Genomic DNA, 19288 nt, shown 5'->3' with positions numbered 1-19288 from the left:
ACATTTCACATATGGCACCTTACATAGTCAGGCTGTAGACAGCACAGCTGCCCCCAAACATTGCACATGCTCCATTTTACAGGGTCTGGCTTAGACATCAGAACTATCGACTACATTCAACATACTTCACCTTACAGGGTCAGGCTTGGTCTCGGGAGGATAGCTCAGGGGCAACACGCTCGCTGTGGAAGCAACACAGTTGCGACCCCCGGGTCCGCGTTTAGAAACCTCAGGGTATTAAGCGCGTTATAAGCAGCACATTATATTATATTTAGGCAGCACTGATATTCTCTAAATTGCCCATATAACACTGTACATTGTCAGGCTTTGGCCATCAGAACTATCCCCATAAATAGCGCTCACTGCATCCTACGGGGACTGGATTTAGACAGCAGAGCTATCCCCATAAATAGCACTCACTGCATCCTACAGGGACATGATTTAGACAGCAGAGCTATCCCCATAAATAGCACCCACTGCATCCTACGGGGCAGGATTTAAACAGCAGAGCTATCCCGATAAATAGCTCTCACTGCATCCTACGAGGACAGGATTTAGACAGCAGAACCACCCCCATAAATAGCGCTCACTGCATCCTACGGGGCAGGATTTAGACAGCAGAGCTATCCCCATAAATAGCGCTCACTGCATCCTACGGGGACTGGATTTAGACAGCAGAGCTATCCCCATAAATAGCACCCACTGCATCCTACGGGGCAGGATTTAAACAGCAGAGCTATCCCGATAAATTGCTCTCACTGCATCCTACGAGGACAGGATTTAGACAGCAGAACCACCCCCATAAATAGCGCTCACTGCATCCTACGGGGCAGGATTTAGACAGCAGAGCTATCCCCATAAATAGCGCTCACTGCATCCTACGGGGACTGGATTTAGACAGCAGAGCTATCCCCATAAATAGCACTCACTGCATCCTACGAGGACAGGATTTAGACAGCAGAACCACCCCCATAAATAGCGCTCACTGCATCCTACGGGGACTGGATTTAGACAGCAGAGCTATCCCCATAAATAGCACTCACTGCATCCTACGGGGACAGGATTTAGACAGCAGAGCTATCCCCATAAATAGCGCTCACTGCATCCTACGGGGACAGGATTTAGACAGCAGAGCTATCCCCATAAATAGCACTCACTGCATCCTACGGGGACTGGATTTAGACAGCAGAGCTATCCCCATAAATAGCTCTCACTGCATCCTACGAGGACAGGATTTAGACAGCAGAACCACCCCCATAAATAGCGCTCACTGCATCCTACGGGGACTGGATTTAGACAGCAGAGCTTTCCCCATAAATAGCGCTCACTGCATCCTACGGGGACAGGATTTAGACAGCAGAGCTATCCCCATAAATAGCACCCACTGCATCCTACGGGGACAGGATTTAGACAGCAGAGCTATCCCCATAAATAGCTCTCACTGCATCCTACGAGGACAGGATTTAGACAGCAGAACCACCCCCATAAATAGCGCTCACTGCATCCTACGGGGACTGGATTTAGACAGCAGAGCTATCCCCATAAATAGCGCTCACTGCATCCTATGGGGACAGGATTTAGACAGCAGAACCACCCCCATAAATAGCACTCACTGAATAGCGCTCACTGCATCCTACGGGGACTGGATGTAGACAGCAGAGCTATCCCCATAAATAGCACTCACTGCATCCTACGGGACAGGATTTAGACAGCAGAACCACCCCCATAAATAGCACTCACTGCATCCTACGGGGACAGGATTTAGACAGCAGAGCTATTCCCATAAATAGCGCTCACTGCATCCTACGGGGACTGGATTTAGACAGCAGAGCCATCCCCATAAATAGCACCCACTGCACCCTACGGGGCAGGATTTAGACAGCAGAGCTATCCCCATAAATAGCACCCACTGCATCCTACGGGGTCAGGATTTAGACAGCAGAGCTATCCCCATAAATAGCGCTCACTGCATCCTACGGGGACAGGATTTAGACAGCAGAGCCATCCCCATAAATAGCACCCACTGCACCCTACGGGGCAGGATTTAGACAGCAGAGCCATCCCCATAAATAGCACCCACTGCATCCTACGGGGCAGGATTTAAACAGCAGAGCTATCACCATAAATAGCGCTCACTGCATCCTACGGGGCAGGATTTAGACAGCTGAGCTATCCCCATAAATAGCGCTCACTGCATCCTACGGGGCAGTATTTAAACAGCAGAGCTATCCCGATAAATAGCACTCACTGCATCCTACGGGGACAGGATTTAGACAGCAGAACCACCCCCATAAATAGCACTCACTGCACCCTACGGGGCAGGATTTAGACAGCAGAGCCATAATAGCGCTCACTGCCTCCTACGAGGAGAGGATTTAGACAGCAGAGCCATCCCCATAAATAGCACTCAATGCATCCTACGGGGACAGGATTTAGACAGCAGAGCTATCCCCATAAATAGCGCTCACTGCATCCTACGGGGACAGGATTTAGACAGCAGAGCCATCCCCATAAATAGCGCTCACTGCATCCTACAGGGACAGGATGTAGAAGCAGAACCACCCCCATAAATAGCGCTCACTGCATCCTACGGGGCAGGATTTAGACAGCAGAGCCATCCCCATAAATAGCACTCACTGCATCCTACGGGGACAGGCTTTGGCCATCAGAGCCATCCCCATAAATAGCGCTCACTGCATCCTATGGGGACAGGATTTAGACAGCAGAGCTATCCCCATAAATAGCGCTCACTGCATCCTACAGGGACAGGATTTAGACAGTACTCACTGAACCCTACTGGGACAGGATTTAGACAGCAGAGCCATCCCCATAAATAGCACCCACTGCATCCTACGGGGCAGGATTTAGACAGCAGAGCTATCCCCATAAATAGCCCTCACTGCATCCCACGGGGACAGGATTTAGACAGTACTCACTGCACCCTATGGGGACAGGATTTAGACAGCAGAACCATCCCCATAAATAGCACCCACTGCATTCTACGGGGCAGGATTTAGACAGCAGAGCTATCCGATAAATAGCGCACACTGCATCCTACGGGGACAGGATTTAGACAGCAGAGCTATCCCCATAAATAGCGCTCACTGCATCCTACGGGGACAGGATTTAGACAGCAGAGCTATCCCCATAAATAGCGCTCACTGCATCCTACGGGGTCAGGATTTAGACAGCAGAGCCATCCCCATAAATATCGCTCACTGCATCCTACGGGGACAGGATTTAGACAGCAGAACCACCCCTATAAATAGCGCTCACTGCATCCTACGGGGCAGGATTTAGACAGCAGAGATATCCCTATAAATAGCACCACTGCATCCTACGGGGCAGGATTTAGACAGCAGAGCTATCCCCATAAATAGCGCTCACTGCATCCTACGGGGCAGGATTTAGACAGCAGAACCATAATAGCACTCACTGCCTCCTACGGGGCAGGATTTAGACAGCAGAGCTATCCCGATAAATAGCGCTCACTGCATCCTACAGGGACAGGATTTAGACAGCAGAGCTATCCCCATAAATAGCGCTCACTGCATCCTACGGGGCAGGATTTAGACAGCAGAGCCATCCCCATAAATAGCGCTCACTGCATCCTATGGGGCAGGATTTAGACAGCAGAGCTATCCCCATAAATAGCGCTCACTGCATCCTATGGGGACAGGATTTAGATAGAAGAGCTATCCCCATAAATAGCGCTCACTGCATCCTACAGGGACAGGATTTAGACAGCAGAGCTATCCCCATAATTAGAACCCAATGGTATCCTCCAAAATTGTTCCTTCTCACAACCCTGAAGGGCCAGTGTGTCACAAGCCAGCAGAACATGCAGACACAAAGGGAAGCATCGGTACCGAAGAGGCAAGGCTAGAGCTGGAGACCACACGAGGCAGTGTCAAGAGAAGGCAGGAAACATGCAGAGGGGATGAGGCAGCAATAGGCAGGAAAGGGCAAAGACGGGGACCATAAAGGGCCTTCGTGTCACTAGAAGACAGAAAATGGGCAGGCTACCAAAGGGAGGTCGCACAACCGGAACATCTCTTTCATAGCTTTTCAAACCAGCTTCAAAATTACTCAAATATATTGTTTGACACTCATCCCAGAAAGCATGTCAAATTGCGGAAAATTGTAGATATTAGGGTACAAATCAGTCAACCCAACATTGCTGCAGCAAGGCAGCACCTCCCCCTACCGCCCCTTTTTATACTGCTAATGGCTGTTAATGGGTGAGGAGGTTTCCCTCTGATCAAGTTAGAATGAGGGCTGCCTCAAGTTAGAATGAGGCCTGAGGCAGCCCTCAGCCTTCCAACCAACTTACTAAGGACGCTGAAATGGGCACCTGTGGTGCGTATATATATCAAGCAGCCCCTCTGGACTAAATCCTTAGCACGTGAATGATGGTAATGAGTGTAACCTCTAGACTGCGCCCATCGATCAATCGATTGATTCCAAGATCCTTGTTGCACGCATAGTGCAATGTCTGAATGAGGGTAATGAATGGAGTCTCTAGACTGCCCCCATCGATCGATTCCCAGATCCTTCTTGCACACATAGTACAATGTATGAATGACGGTAATGGATGGAGTCTCTAGACTGCGCCGATCGATTCCCAGATCCTTGTTGCACGCATAGTGCAATGTATGAATGAGGGTAATGAATGGAGTCTCTAGACTGCGCCCATCGATCGATTCCCAGATCCTTGTTGCACACATAGTACAATGTATGAATGACGGTAATGAATGGAGTCTCTAGACTGCACCGATCGATCGATTCCAGATCCTTGTTGCACACATAGTACAATGTATGAATGACGGTAATGAATGGAGTCTCTAGAAAGCGCCCAACGATCAATCGATCGATTCCCAGATCCTTGTTGCACACATCGTACAATGTATGAATGATGGTAAAGAATGGAGTCTCTAGACTGCGCTCATCGATCGATTCCCAGATTCTTGTTGCACGCATAGTACAATGTATGAATGACGGTAATTAATGGAGTCTGCAGACTGCACCCATCGATCAATTCCCAGATCCTTGTTGCACACATAGTACAATGTATGAATGACGGTAATGAATGGAGTCTCTAGACTGCGCCGATCGATCGATTCCAGATCCTTGTTGCACACCTAGTACAATGTATAAATTACGGTAATGAATGGAGTCTCTAGACTGCGCCCATCAATCGATTCCCAGATCCTTTAGTATAATATATGAATGACGGTAATGAATGGAGTCTCTAGACTGCGCCCATCGATCGATTCCAGATCCTTGTTACACGCATAGTACAATGTATGAATGATGGTAATGAATGGAGTCTCTAGTCTGCGCCCATCGATCGATTCCCAGATCCTTGTTGCACGCATAGTACAATGTATGAATGACGGTAATGAATGGAGTCTCTAGACTGCGCCGATCGATCGATTCCCAGATCCTTGTTGCACACATAGTACAATGTATGAATGACGGTAATGTATGGAGTCTCTAGACTGGCCGATCGATCGATCGATTCCCAGATCCTTGTTGCACACACAGGACAATGTATCATCTATGAGAGGGGATGGAGAGCAACGACGTGAGAATGGAATCTCGCTGCTAGAAGCTTGTGGCATGAGTATAGGGAGGGCACCAGTTTGTTTTGCCATGTAAGGCCTACATACCCCTTTGCCCTAGCGAACCGACTCCCCTTTGAAATCTCCTACCACCTTACACCACACACATTCACCCCTATAGCCACCAACACCACAGGCTAGTCTTTAGCACATCAACACTCATTGAGTTATGACCAATCTCTCCTTCGGCATCAGTGGGAAACCAAAGACAAAGCACTTCAACCTACTAGGCCCTTGGGATAAAATATCCCTCAGTGTCTCAGTGTCTCTGCCAAGCGCATAGAAGCAGAGCAGCGCTCAGGACCCAGGTACTTGAGACATGAGCCCATCACGAGCACGGGTTCAGCACCAACCTATGCCACTAACAACACCAGGGGTGGACTGGGATCCAAAAGAGGTCCTGGAAATCCTTTCCAAAGTGGCCCCATATTGCACGGTTCCAGCAAGCCCAACCCTTTTCCTATGAGAGAATGTGGAAATAACATAGGTCACTAGACAAGAGGGCCAGGGTGCAGGCGCCTACGAGGCCTGCGAGACATCTACAGAGTCCCTGGAGGCCAGTCCACCCCTGAACAGCACCCCTCCCTCTTTTCTTACACAGCCAAGCGCCGTGAGGCCAACACAAATAGCATGACGGTGCTATACGAGAGCACTTTACATCGTATTGCATCACCCGCCCGTGATTTGCTGTGAGCGATGCAGCCCCCTCGCTCTTCCCTTACAATTAGAAGAAAGACCCTGCTACAGATCACCCTCCATGCCCACGCTGTGCAGTGTGGGTGCATTGAAGCCGTTTCCTCTGCGTGCAGTGCTGTGTAAAACACCAAAATTAAAGATATATTCCTGGATTCCCAAAGCAAAACTACAACTATCCAAAAAGTAAATAAAATCAGGTTTGGGGGAGCCGGGCAGCTTAGGGGACTCTGTCTCCAGCGGCTTTGGAGAAGACCGGAGATTCTGTCTCCAATCCAATCTTGTAGCCATTTAGGGTCCACACACCAGTTAAAAACGGGCTGTTCCAATAGCTTCGCCCAAAGCGCCTAGCAACTGCGCCCCGGCTACACAGGGCACTATATAAGCAAAGGAATTCGTTCACTAGGTCACAGCGTGCAGCCCGGTGGACTGACCAAGCTGGGAGGCCGAGGATTTAATGGGCATGGTGTCGGAGTTCCCTTTTTCACCAGATGGAAAGATGTTCCCAAGTGGGCAGTCTAGGAAACTGGCATGGCTATAGGGGCCGTCAGGGGGTGGTGTTCTTTCTGTTCACCTGTAAACGAACCCCCTAAACTAAGTCAAGTAGAGAGGCCATTCACGTTTCAGTGCTATCTCTGGCTGTCGATTGGGTAAAGCGATTAACCATGTGTTTGATTAGGCCCATGGGGTACGAGCGCCATATCAAAGATGTACCATCTGCTATTTTGTTGAGATGGGTTATGCTACAAAGCAAGGGCTATGGAACCGTTGGTCTGCCAGATGTTTCGGACAGCAACTCCCACAGTGCTAGTCCAAAACACCTGGAAAGCCACAGGCTGCAGACCTAGTGAATTTGTCTGGTCCCCGCCGCTACAAAAGCTGAAATTCAAATGTTGTTTACGCGCCGAGAGGCCAGTTTTGCGGTGTGTGCATTAAATAAATAGTGTATATATAGTTAAATATATATATTTATAGGCGGCTTACCCTGACCGGCAGGGACCCTCTCTGCCCGCCACCCCTGGTGCCACGCGGTCCCGCCTGCGGGAGCGTTCCGGGGTATCGGCCTCGGTCCTGAGTACCAGCCTCAAAGACCCATCTCCTGGAAAGGCCGGGCTTGCAGGCCACTATATATCACATCGTATGGGCGGCAGGATGGCCAGCACCCGTCACATCCTTCCTATGGCTTGGAACCAATCCCTTACTGAGCCGGAAAGCGGCGAGCGTGGGTGTATTTTTAGGATTTTCAGGAAAATACTGGTGGAAGGGAGCGGTGTTTTTCAGGACCCCAAGAGGAAGAGAGTGGGAGGGTGGCGCTGGCTGAACTTGCGCGGGAATTACATAAGGAAACCAGGCCCCAGAGGGGTAACAAACCCATATCCAAGATGGCGTCAGCTCCTGAGGCCTGGCACAAGTCCCAGTGGGAAAACACATCTGTACACAACATTATGTCTGCCCTTCCTGAGGCCTGCACAAGGAGCTGGCGGATTAACAGATATGCACACAACACTGTGCGTGCTGCAGCCTGACACAAGGCCTCAGCGAAATATCATATCTGTACAACATGAAGAGGCCAGGTACACGCCCTGGCGATGACAGATCTGTAGCCCAAATGGCACCTTGCTCCACAGGCCTGACACAAGGCTTGAGGGGGGGGGGTAAACAATATATGTACAACATGGCCCCTGCTTCTGAGGCCTGACACAAGGCCCCAGAGAGTACAAATATATATATATATATATATATACAACATGGCGTGTTCCCCCAGGCCTGACGCAAGGCCCCAGACGGATCACACATGCATACAACATGTCACCTGTTTCTGGGGCCTTCCACACAAACTAACCTTACCACGGAAAGCGAAGTGAGATTAATGACATCACAAACACTAAAAATGTCGATTTTACTCTGACAACATTCTCTTTTGCTCCCAAAGCCTCCAAACTTGCAGCCAAGGGTCCCTTAGATGGCTCGGGCGGACCACCGTGCCCAAGGTCCACTGTCATGGGTGAGGAATTGTGGGTTATTTATGTAGCGCTTATGCCGGTCCACGCCAGCTTCAATGCGCTCGGAATCCGTTTATAACTTTGAGGACAAGGTAGAGTAGCCCGTTTATAATCGTGTTACTGTAGGTTGGGAGCAAGCCCACGAGTGCTGTGCATTGGTGAATAGGACCCACCGTGCTGTAGCCCATAGGTGTCCCTTGAGGGGGGAAACAGGGGCAATTGCCCCCCTCTAGCAAAGAACTCTATGCAGGGGTCCTACTGATGCTCCTCCGCCCAGGCGCCATTCGTGCGTTTGCCCGCACTTTGTTTCCTCAGCCTGTGTTCTTTCTTCTACCCTGAAAGGGGCGCCATGGGAATACATGGGCCATGACTATCACTGAGGGTGGGGGGGCGGGGCATCACTGTTAAAAGCAGGCTTCCTACACACTGGGCACACTGTTGTTTTCCAAATGTGCAGCTTACACTTTCATAGAAAACCACAAAAAAAGACATTTGCAAAATGAAACATGCTTCTTAAACGACACACCCACTAGTTTTCTTAAAACTGTTTACTTTTTTAGTTTGACTATCGCAAGCATCCCCAGTGATGTTTGTGCCCCCCATCCTTTGTGTTTTATCACAGGATGTATTGCTAAAGATATTGTATACTTATCAAACTGTTCAATCACAATTAAAAGCTTCTGTTGTGCTGACAGCAGTTATTAGTAAACTAAACTGTAGGCTCATGTGTGCCAACTTTGGATTTTTACTGCAAGGGCAGAATTCCCTCACCCCTAATATAAATAAGCAAGCAACCGGTCCAACCCATCCTCTGGCTGAACACGTGTTAAAGCACTTGTTTTTTTTAATAAGGAATTGCAAAACGTCATAAGATTAACAGACTGTTTTAAATATATAACATCTCAGCAACAGTCACTCACCCTGCTGAGCTACCCTGGTAGCCTCCTACTGTAGGACATGTCTATCCATCCCTTAATGTGCTCAAAATCACTTCATTACCAACAGTGCAGTTAATGTACATGACTTCAAAGTCAACAGTATTTCATCTCCAGCTACATGAAGAAAAAAAACATTTTTCTACTGGGCATCTATGATAGATGCTGAGTAAAAAGAGCCATGACTCACAGTGATTATGTGCATTTAAGATGCTGGGGGGAAGGGGCTAGAGGGCAGGCATGGTATTTTTTACTGGGCATCTATAAGAAAGCAAGCATGACATTTTGTATTGGGCATCTTTGATAAAGGAAGCATGAGAAGTGCTATTGCATGGCTAGACAGGCACCTTGGTGCAGTCGGTATAGATATTTCTTACTGTGGCATGACATTTTGTATTGGGCATCTTAATGAAGCAGGCGAAGTTCGGTACCATGCCTAGACTGGCATTTTAATGCAGCCAGTCCTCACTGTGGCATGACATTTTATATTGGGTATCTTAGTTAAAGAAAGCATGATTAGTGTTATTATGTAAGTAGACTGGTATTTTGGTGCAGCTAGTCTGGCCACTTCTTACTGTGGCATGATGTTTTGTATGGGCATCTTTGATAAAGGAAGCATGATAAGTGTTATTAGTACCCGGCGAGAGTCAAGCAGAATGCAACACGCATTTTGATTGGCTCTCACCGGGTCCTTAACCGGCCGAGAATCCTTCGATTCTCGGCCGGGACGCCAGCTGCCTTGTCCACGGCGGGGGGGCGTGGTCAGCCCCTCAGCCAATGAGGAGGCTCGAAGCGGGGCCATCCCCGCTCCGAGCCTCCCCCACCCCCGCTGGGGACTCGGGTAAGCTTCTTTTTTTTTTCCCTTCCATCCCTCCTCCCTTCCCCACACCACTTACCTTCTTGCTCCTGCGTCCCTGGTGGGGGACGATGGCAGCCTCCAGCAGTGTGGAGACTCTGCGCCTCCACACAGCTGGAGGATTCCATCGTCCTCTGGTAGGGACGAAGGTACGTTTTATAATTTTTATTTTTTTTTCGCCCTTCCCCTCCCTCCCGCTCTCTCAACCCCACTTACCTTCTGCTTCTTTTTTTTTTCAGGAGCGGACGCGCTGGGAACACTTGTGTTTCCAGCGCGTCCGCTCCCGAAGGCCGCCATGGAAAGAGAAAACGGACTCCCGTTTTTCCTTTCCCGGCGGCCATTTTCTTGGTCTTTTTTTTTTTTTTTTTTTCTGTCCTGAAACGCTGCAGCTTTTCGGGACAGAAAAAAATGCTTTTAGTGCTCCGGTCACGCATATAATGCAGGCCGGGGTACTAATAGCAATATGACCCTCGCAGTGGGGGCATTACCGACTCAGGTAATACCCCGGGGCCTTCGTTAAGGCCCGAGCGTAATTATGTGGCTAGACTGATATGTCGATGTAGCCAGATTGAACATGTTTTCCTACTGTGGCATGGCATTTTCATGATAAAGCCAACCGGAGTATGTTCTTACGTGGGGTACTGCCATATATTGGCAGAGCAAGCATGGACATGTGTTCTTATAGTATCATTACTGGCTTCATGTTCAAAGCTAACATGAGTATGTTCTTATATGGGAATACTGTCATATCTTGGTACAGCCAGTATGGAAATGTATGAACACAGCCAGCATGAACATGTTTTTATACTGGCATATATTGTCGGAAAGATCATGAAAATGTGTTGAATTGCTCCGGCGCACTGTTGGTGACTAGCATCTATTGTATGTTTTCATGAGTTACCCTACAAAACCAATTGCAAACTGCTTGGCTTTGTACTCAATTTATCAAAGAAAGTGTGTTGTAAAATGCACTACTTTAAGCCATTATTAAAAAAAAAATCATGGTGGGAATCCCCCCAACCCCTCCTGATTGGTTTAGAATCCCTCGCTATGCTTGGTTGCTCTGGCCTATTTAAGGGAAATATGTACGCCCCTCCAATTAAAAGATTCACCGGCCACCACTGGGATGTACAGCTGGATACAGAAAACTGTCACCAATTCTATAGGGCCAACGCGAGATTCCTGCAACCACTGCTAAAGAACCCAGTGAGCAGTTGCCTCCTTTCCCCCTTTATGTGATCTTTCATCTGTTAAACAGACTGTCCTTGACTATTCCTTTGAAACTGATGTACGAGTGATAGGCAGTCTAAATGAGGCAGTTTAACAAAAAAGATATTATTTAAAACGGAGCTGGAAGTGATGTCTCTTCTCCTAAATACCACCGCTAACTACACAAAGCGGTGCTGGGAGTGATGTCTGCTTGAGTGAAGAGAATGCAGCCTCCTGCTGACTGCATAGGGCATTTTTGCAAATGCTGAACGCGAGTTAACATTTTTATGATGCATATTAACTTGATGCAAAACATTGTTTTGTTTTAAACCTACTTTGAACATGCATAATGTCACATTTTTTAACTAGGTTGGTAAAACAGTTTGGGGTATTGACCCTTACTTGATGTGCCACCACACTGCACCCCCTTGTTGTATTTTTGCCCCCTGGTTTCTCCCCCCCCCCCAATACTGATTTCTAGTGACGCCACTGGCAGCAGGGGGCGAGGGGCACTTCCTGTCAACAGGCTTGGACTATTAACTTGATTTCGTGCTCTAGAAACACTCATGCACGAATCCAAGTGTAATGTGCCCCTGGCCAGCCTTCCCTGTGGGAAGAGCCTTTTTTGGGACTTCGCCGTTTCCTTGACCCAGAACTTCACTTTCAAGAACAATTGAATGTGCTCCGAATATCCTCTTTAGAAAGTGTAACAAAAAACACAAACGGATTGCCGATGGGGGCCACACAAGCTATGTCAGTCCAGGTGCCTCGAGCCCCTCACACTGTGTTCCCACGCGCCGCGGGCTCCTCGCACTGACTGCGCATGAGCACATCGCAGTACCTGCCCAGGTGCCCCCCTGGGGCTCATGCACCTCACACTGTCTGCCGTTGAGCCCCAGGCACCCCAGCACTGTCTGCACGTGATCCTCATCTTGATTCTCTATCGGCGGCCTTTATTTATTTATTTATTTATTTATTTATTCCAGGCAAACGGGCGGTAAACAAAACAAACGCAGAACGTTAGAACATAAAGAGCCCGATTCACTGCAAAAATAAATGTTGCACATTTGCACATTTCCATGCATCAGGGTTTGTGTCAGCAGTGCAAAGTCATTTTTCAGCAGAGCAAAATCTCAGACAAGCCTAAACATAATAATAGGACAGGGGTAAAAAACATAAAACCAGACGATTGAGAACACGGGCACAAAATGGCTGAATAAAATCGGACCAGTAAAAAAAATCACACTACATTTGAAGTAAAATAAAGGTATAAGCGCGTTTTAAAAATATTGCAAGAGATACCTCGGCTCGTAAATGGGGAGGCAAGATATTTCAAAGATCAGGGGCTAGAAAATGAAGAGCTCGTTTGCCATCTCTCTCAAGCATGCACCGAGCGAGGCACAGTAAGCAGGTTGCTCTGACTGGATGTCGTTTTAGGCTCACTCTGTTTGAGAGGGATTGGGTTCTTTCTAAAGAGACATTTCTGAGTAATGGTCAGCAGCCTACACTTTAGACGCCCCCTGGCTGGTAGCCAGTGTGAAGCCCCCCTGGCAGCCGTAACAAGTGACACAGTGAGTAGAGCGCTCGCTTTGACATCGGTGCAGGGTCTGCTAACGCAGGTTCGAAGATCCCGGCTGGGCCAAACTCAGCCCTTCATCCTTCCAAGGTCGATAAATGAGCGCCACACACCGTGGGTAATAATAAGCAGGGTCCTGAGGGTTCGTAGCGCTATATAAATGCCAAATTATTAATTAACATGAGCTCGGTACTTTACACGACCCGCGTTGCTCTGTACTACCTGCATAGTGAGGTTGCTCTGCGAGGTACCCGCAAGTAGGCTGCCCCAATAATCTATTCTGGCTCCAACTATCGCACGAGCCTGCGCAGCGTAATTGCTCTCTGAAATACAAGGCCGCACCTGGCTAAGCAACCTGGAATAATAGGCCGATGAGGGCGACGCAAAGGTTACGCGATTTTTCATGGAAAGAGACGAATCCACGTATACACCAAGTTATGACCTTCTGCCCATGCACCTCAGAATGCTCATTTTCCCCATGCACCCTAGACTGTCTTCTCACACTGTCTATCCATGAGCCCCATGCACCTGACAGGGCTCATGTTCCCCGTGCACCCCCACACTGTCTGCCTATGTTACCCACCCACTTAACACCATCTGTCCATGAGCCTCATGCACCTCACACTGTCCAGGAGCCCCATATACCTCACACTGCCCATGTCCCCCATGCACCTCACACTGTCCATGTTCTCGCACTGCCCATGTTCCCCATGCACCTCGCACTGCCCATGTTCCCCATGCACCTCACACTGCCCATGTTCCCTATGCACCTCACACTGTCCACGAGCCCCATGCACCTCACGCTGTCTGTCCATGAGCCCCATGCACCCCACACTGCCCATACACCTCACAATGTCTGTCCATGTTCCTCATGCACCTCACACTCTGTCCATGTTCCCCAGGCACCTCACACTTCCCATGTTCCCCATGCACCTTACACTGTCCACGAGCCCCATGCACCCCACACTGCCCATACACCTCACACTGTCTGTCCATGAGCCCCATGCACCTCACACTGTCCACGAGCCCTATGCACCTCACAGTATCCATGTTCCCCATGCACCTCACACTGCCCATGTTCCCCATGCACCTCACACTCTGTCCATGTTCCCCATGCACCTCACACTGCCCATGTTCCCCATGCACCTCACACTGTCCACGAGCCCCATGCACCTCACGCTGTCTGTCCATGAGCCCCATGCACCCCACACTGCCCATACACCTCACACTGTCTGTCCATGAGCCCCATGCACCTCACACTGTCCACGAGCCCTATGCACCTCACAGTATCCATGTTCCCCATGCACCTCACACTGCCCATGTTCCCCATGCACCTCACACTGTCCATGTTCCCCAGGCACCTCACACTTCCCATGTTCCCCATGCACCTCACACTTCCCATGTTCCCCATGCACCTCACACTGTCCATGTTCCCCAGGCACCTCACACTGTCCATGTTCCCCAGGCACCTCACACTGTCCATGTTCCCCAGGCACCTCACGTTGTCGGCCAAGAAATCGATCAGCGCCCTGGCTTAGAGAGAGAGGTGGATGACCCACTAAAAAGCCAGCTTCAATATATACCGCCCCCCTCCCCCCCGACCCCATAAAGCTCGGAGCAACACTAGAGGAGGCATGGCCAGGGTGTGCTTGCTTGGCCTGGGCAGAGGGTTATGCCCGACAGCCATGAACGCGGGGACGGGGGATGGGGGGCGGTAGGGCATTTATTTTTTATCAACCCTGTATTTTCTGTGTTTAATGCATGTGTGTTTTTTTAATAGAATTTGTATTCACGACATAAGATGCTCAACTGCGTCAAATATCGAATGAGAGCAGGTGATCCTATTGCTGATGTATGACCCGGTCCGTGGCCATGCCAGTGACATGCTCTGCCAGTCCTGGTCTTCTAGACTCCCATCACACTGCATTCTGGTATTCTTGCCTTTATAGTGGGAACATGAAACTGCACATACTGCACACACATACACACTGATGTGAGCTAATCAAGCCTCTCTGTTTGCAAACCACCACCCCCTTAGGCCCCCCACCCCGACTCTTACCGTACCCGAGAACCATGTTTCTGAGTGTCACTGTGCAGCACTTTGAGTAGGCTGGTCCTTCGTTTCCCTTCCTGCAGATTGTTGGAATATTTGGGAAGGCAGCAGGATGGAGAGCCGTAGAACCCTTGCACTCGCCACCCCTGCCCGCTGTACACCTTTCCTTGCCTCTTTCAGACAGATCCGCCTTTCTTGTGATGACAATTCCAGCTCACTCAAAAGGGGTGTTTCATGATTGAGCCGGCAGCACAGAAAACCTACACATTGGCACCCATACACAGAGTAATAGTATAACATGTGCCAGCCTCTCATGCAAACAATAATGCTCGCTGGCACCAACATAAAAATGCCATAGAAAAACGAGTAGTCTGCAGCCCGCAAAGTCTCACACTCTGTAATTAGAATGCATGAGCTCACAGCTAAACCTCCATGCTTGGCCAACCTGTGTGATCTTGGGCAAAGCACTCTACCCTACTGGATCTTATTATCTTTGGCTGCTTAAAGTGGGATAACCGGGAAGTGGTTCTACTAGGTGTGCACTCCGCAATGCACCTCACTCATACTTGCTTTATTACACTACAGTGTCTGCCTCCATACAATAAGGTTAAATGATAGTACATACCCTAGGCTGAAATGCTATCCGTTGCTCAGGGTGCCATCACGAATGAGAGGTGAAAAAGAAGAGGGCTGCAGGTAGCTGGTCTCTGCCTGCAGGTCGGAAGTAGCTGGTCTCTGCCTGCAGGTCGGCAGTAGCTGGTCTCTGCCTGCAGGTCGGAAGTAGCTGGTCTCTGCCTGCAGGTCGGCAGTAGCTGGTCTCTGCCTGCAGGTCGGCAGTAGCTGGTCTCTGCCTGCAGGTCGGGAGTAACTGGTCTCTGCCTGCAGCTCTGGTCTCTGCCTGCAGGTCGGGAGTAACTGGTCTCTGCCTGCAGCTCGGAAGTAGCTGGTCTCTGCCTGCAGCTCGGAAGTAACTGGTCTCTGCTTGCAGCTCGGAAGTAACTGGTCTCTGCTTGCAGCTCGGAAGTAGCTGGTCTCTGCCTGCAGCTCGGAGTAGCTGGTCTGTGCATGCAGCTCGGAAGTAGCTGGTCTCTGCCTGCAGCTCGGAAGTAGCTGGTCTCTGCCTGCAGGTCGGAAGTAGCTGGTCTCTGCCTGCAGGACGGAAGTAGCTGGTCTTTGCCTGCAGCTCGGAAGTAGCTGGTCTCTGCCTGCAGGTCGGAAGTAGCTGGTCTCTGCCTGCAGCTCGGAAGTAGCTGGTCTCTGCCTGCAGCTCAGAAGTAACTGGTCTCTGCCTGCAGGTCGGAAGTAGCTGGTCTCTGCCTGCAGCTCGGAAGTAACTGGTCTCTGCCTGCAGCTCGGAAGTAGCTGGTCTCTGCCTGCAGCTCGGAAGTAACTGGTCTCTGCCTGCAGCTCGGAAGTAGCTGGTCTCTGCCTGCAGGACGGAAGTAGCTGGTCTCTGCCTGCAGCTCGGAAGTAGCTGGTCTCTGCCTGCAGGACGGAAGTAGCTGGTCTTTGCCTGCAGCTCAGAAGTAGCTGGTCTCTGCCTGCAGGTCGGAAGTAGCTGGTCTCTGCCTGCAGCTCGGAAGTAGCTGGTCTCTGCCTGCAGCTCGGAAGTAGCCGGTCTCTGCCTGCAGCTCGGAAGTAACTGGTCTCTGCCTGCAGGTCGGAAGTAGCCGGTCTCTGCCTGCAGCTCGGAAGTAACTGGTCTCTGCCTGCAGCTCGGAAGTAGCTGGTCTCTGCCTGCAGCTCGGAAGTAGCTGGTCTCTGCCTGCAGCTCGGAAGTAACTGGTCTCTGCCTGCAGCTCGGAAGTAGCTGGTCTCTGCGTGCAGCTCGGAAGTAGCTGGTCTCTGCCTGCAGGTCGGAAGTAGCTGGTCTCCGCCTGCAGCTCGGAAGTAACTGGTCTCTGCCTGCAGCTCGGAGTAGCTGGTATCTGCCTGCAGCTCAGAAGTAGCTGGTCTCGGCCTGCAGGTCGGAAGTAGCTAGTCTCTGCCTGCAGGTCGGGAGTAGCTGGTCTCTGCCTGAAGCTCGGGAGTAGCTGGTCTCTGCCTGCAGGTCAGAAGTAGCTGGTCTTTGAGTGCAGCTCGGAAGTAGCTGGTCTGTCCCTGCAGCTCGGAAATAGCTGGTCTCTGCCTGCAGGTCGGAAGTAGCTGGTCTCTGCGAGCAGCTCGGAAGTAGCTGGTCTCTGCCTGCAGGTCGGAAGTAGCTGGTCTCTGCCTGCAGGTCGGAAGTAGCTGGTCTCTGCCTGCAGGTCGGAAGTAGCTGGTCTCTGCTTGCAGCTCAGAAGTAGCTGGTCTCTGCCTGCAGGTCGGAAGTAGCTGGTCTCGGCGAGCAGCTCGGAAGTAGCTGGTCTCTGCCTGCAGGTTGGAAGTAGCTGGTCTCTGCCTGCAGCTTGGAAGTAGCTGGTCTCTGTATGCAGGTCGGAAGTAGCAGCAGGTCGGAAATAGCTGGTGTCTGCCTGCAACTCGGAAGTAGCTGGTCTCTGCGTGCAGCTCGGAAGAAACTGGTCTCTGCCTGCAGCTCGGAAGTAGCTGGTCTCTGCATGCAGGTCGGAAGTAGCTGGTCTCTGCCTGCAGCTCGGAAGTAGCTGGTCTCTGCTTGCAGAAAGGAAGTAGCTGGTCTCTGCCTGCAGCTCGGAAGTAGCTGGTCTCTGCCTGCAGCTCGGAAGTAGCTGGTCTCTGCCTGCAGGACGGAAGTAGCTGGTCTTTGCCTGCAGCTCGGAAGTAGCTGGTCTCTGCCTGCAGGTCGGAAGTAGCTGGTCTCTGCCTGCAGCTCGGAAGTAGCTGGTCTCTGCCTGCAGCTCGGAAGTAGCTGGTCTCTGCCTGCAGCTCAGAAGTAACTGGTCTCTGCCTGCAGCTCGGAAGTAACTGGTCTCTGCCTGCAGCTCGGAAGTAGCTGGTCTCTGCCTGCAGCTCGGAAGTAACTGGTCTCTGCCTGCAGCTCGGAAGTAGCTGGTCTCTGCGTGCAGCTCGTAAGTAGCTGGTCTCTGCCTGCAGGTCGGAAGTAGCTGGTCTCTGCCTGCAGCTCGGAAGTAACTGGTGTCTGCCTGCAGCTTGGAGTAGCTGGTATCTGCCTGCAGCTCGGAAGTAGCTGGTCTCTGCCTGCAGGTCGGAAGTAGGTAGTCTCTGCCTGCAGGTCGGGAGTAGCTGGTCTCTGCCTGCAGCTCGGGAGTAGCTGGTCTCTGCCTGCAGGTTAGAAGTAGCTGGTCTTTGAGTGCAGCTCGGAAGTAGCTGGTCTGTGCGTGCAGCTCGGAAGTAGCTGGTCTGTGCCTGCAGCTCGAAAGTAGCTGGTCTGTGCCTGCAGCTCGGAAGTAACTGGTCTCTGCCTGCAGCTCGGAAGTAGCTGGTCTCTGCCTGCAGCTCGGAAGTAACTGGTCTCTGCCTGCAGGTCGGAAGTAGCTAGTCTCTGCCTGCAGGTCGGGAGTAGCTGGCCTCTGCCTGCAGCTCGGAAGTAGCTGGTCTCTGCCTGCAGCTCGGAAGTAACTGGTCTCTGCCTGCAGCTCGGAAGTAGCTGGTCTCTGCGTGCAGCTCGGAAGTAGCTGGTCTCTGCCTGCAGGTCGGAAGTAGCTGGTCTCTGCCTGCAGCTCGGAAGTAACTGGTGTCTGCCTGCAGCTTGGAGTAGCTGGTATCTGCCTGCAGCTCGGAAGTAGCTGGTCTCTGCCTGCAGGTCGGAAGTAGGTAGTCTCTGCCTGCAGGTCGGGAGTAGCTGGTCTCTGCCTGCAGCTCGGGAGTAGCTGGTCTCTGCCTGCAGGTTAGAAGTAGCTGGTCTTTGAGTGCAGCTCGGAAGTAGCTGGTCTGTGCGTGCAGCTCGGAAGTAGCTGGTCTGTGCCTGCAGCTCGAAAGTAGCTGGTCTGTGCCTGCAGCTCGGAAGTAACTGGTCTCTGCCTGCAGCTCGGAAGTAGCTGGTCTCTGCCTGCAGCTCGGAAGTAACTGGTCTCTGCCTGCAGGTCGGAAGTAGCTAGTCTCTGCCTGCAGGTCGGGAGTAGCTGGCCTCTGCCAGCAGGTCGGAAGTAGCTGGTCTCTGCCTGCAGCTCGGAAGTAGCTGGTCTGTGCCTGCAGGTCGGAAGTAACTGGTCTCTGCCTGCAGGTCGGGAGTAGCTGGTGTCTGCCCGCAGCTCGGGAGTAGCTGGTCTCTGCTTGCAGGTCCGAAGTAACTGGTCTTGCCTGCAGCTCGGAAGTAACTGGTCTCTGCCTGCAGATCGGAAGTAACTGACTGGTCTCTCCCTGCAGCTCGGAAGTAACTGGTCTCTGGCTGCAGCTCGGAAGTAGCTGGTCTCTGCGTGCGGCTCGGAAGTAACTGGTCTCTGCCTGCAGGTCCAAAGTAACTGGTCTCGCCTGCAGCTCG

General features: G+C 51.1%; 1 protein-coding gene across 9 annotated transcripts in view; it reads right to left on the bottom strand.

The window, feature by feature from the left end:
• Positions 1-19288, bottom strand: part of BCL6B (BCL6B transcription repressor) — a 184184-nt gene that overhangs the window by 82985 nt on the left and 81911 nt on the right. For 2 of the 9 annotated variants that reach the window (XM_069645449.1, XM_069645432.1), the window contains exon 1: positions 7302-7415. The exons of 4 other annotated variants lie outside the window; for them this stretch is intronic. The gene's annotated coding sequence lies outside the window, so the exon portion shown is untranslated. Of the gene's footprint in view, positions 1-7301; positions 7422-19288 lie in introns of those variants that run through there. 3 more of the 9 variants (XM_069645477.1, XM_069645468.1, XM_069645440.1) reach the window with 2 other exon arrangements.

The sequence above is a fragment of the Ambystoma mexicanum genome, chromosome 1p, assembly GCF_040938575.1.
Source record: "Ambystoma mexicanum isolate Mex_15411 chromosome 1p, UKY_AmexF1_1, whole genome shotgun sequence".
In the NCBI taxonomy this organism is placed as follows: Eukaryota; Metazoa; Chordata; class Amphibia; order Caudata; family Ambystomatidae; genus Ambystoma; species Ambystoma mexicanum.
This window is presented reverse-complemented; position numbering and strand designations above follow the sequence as displayed.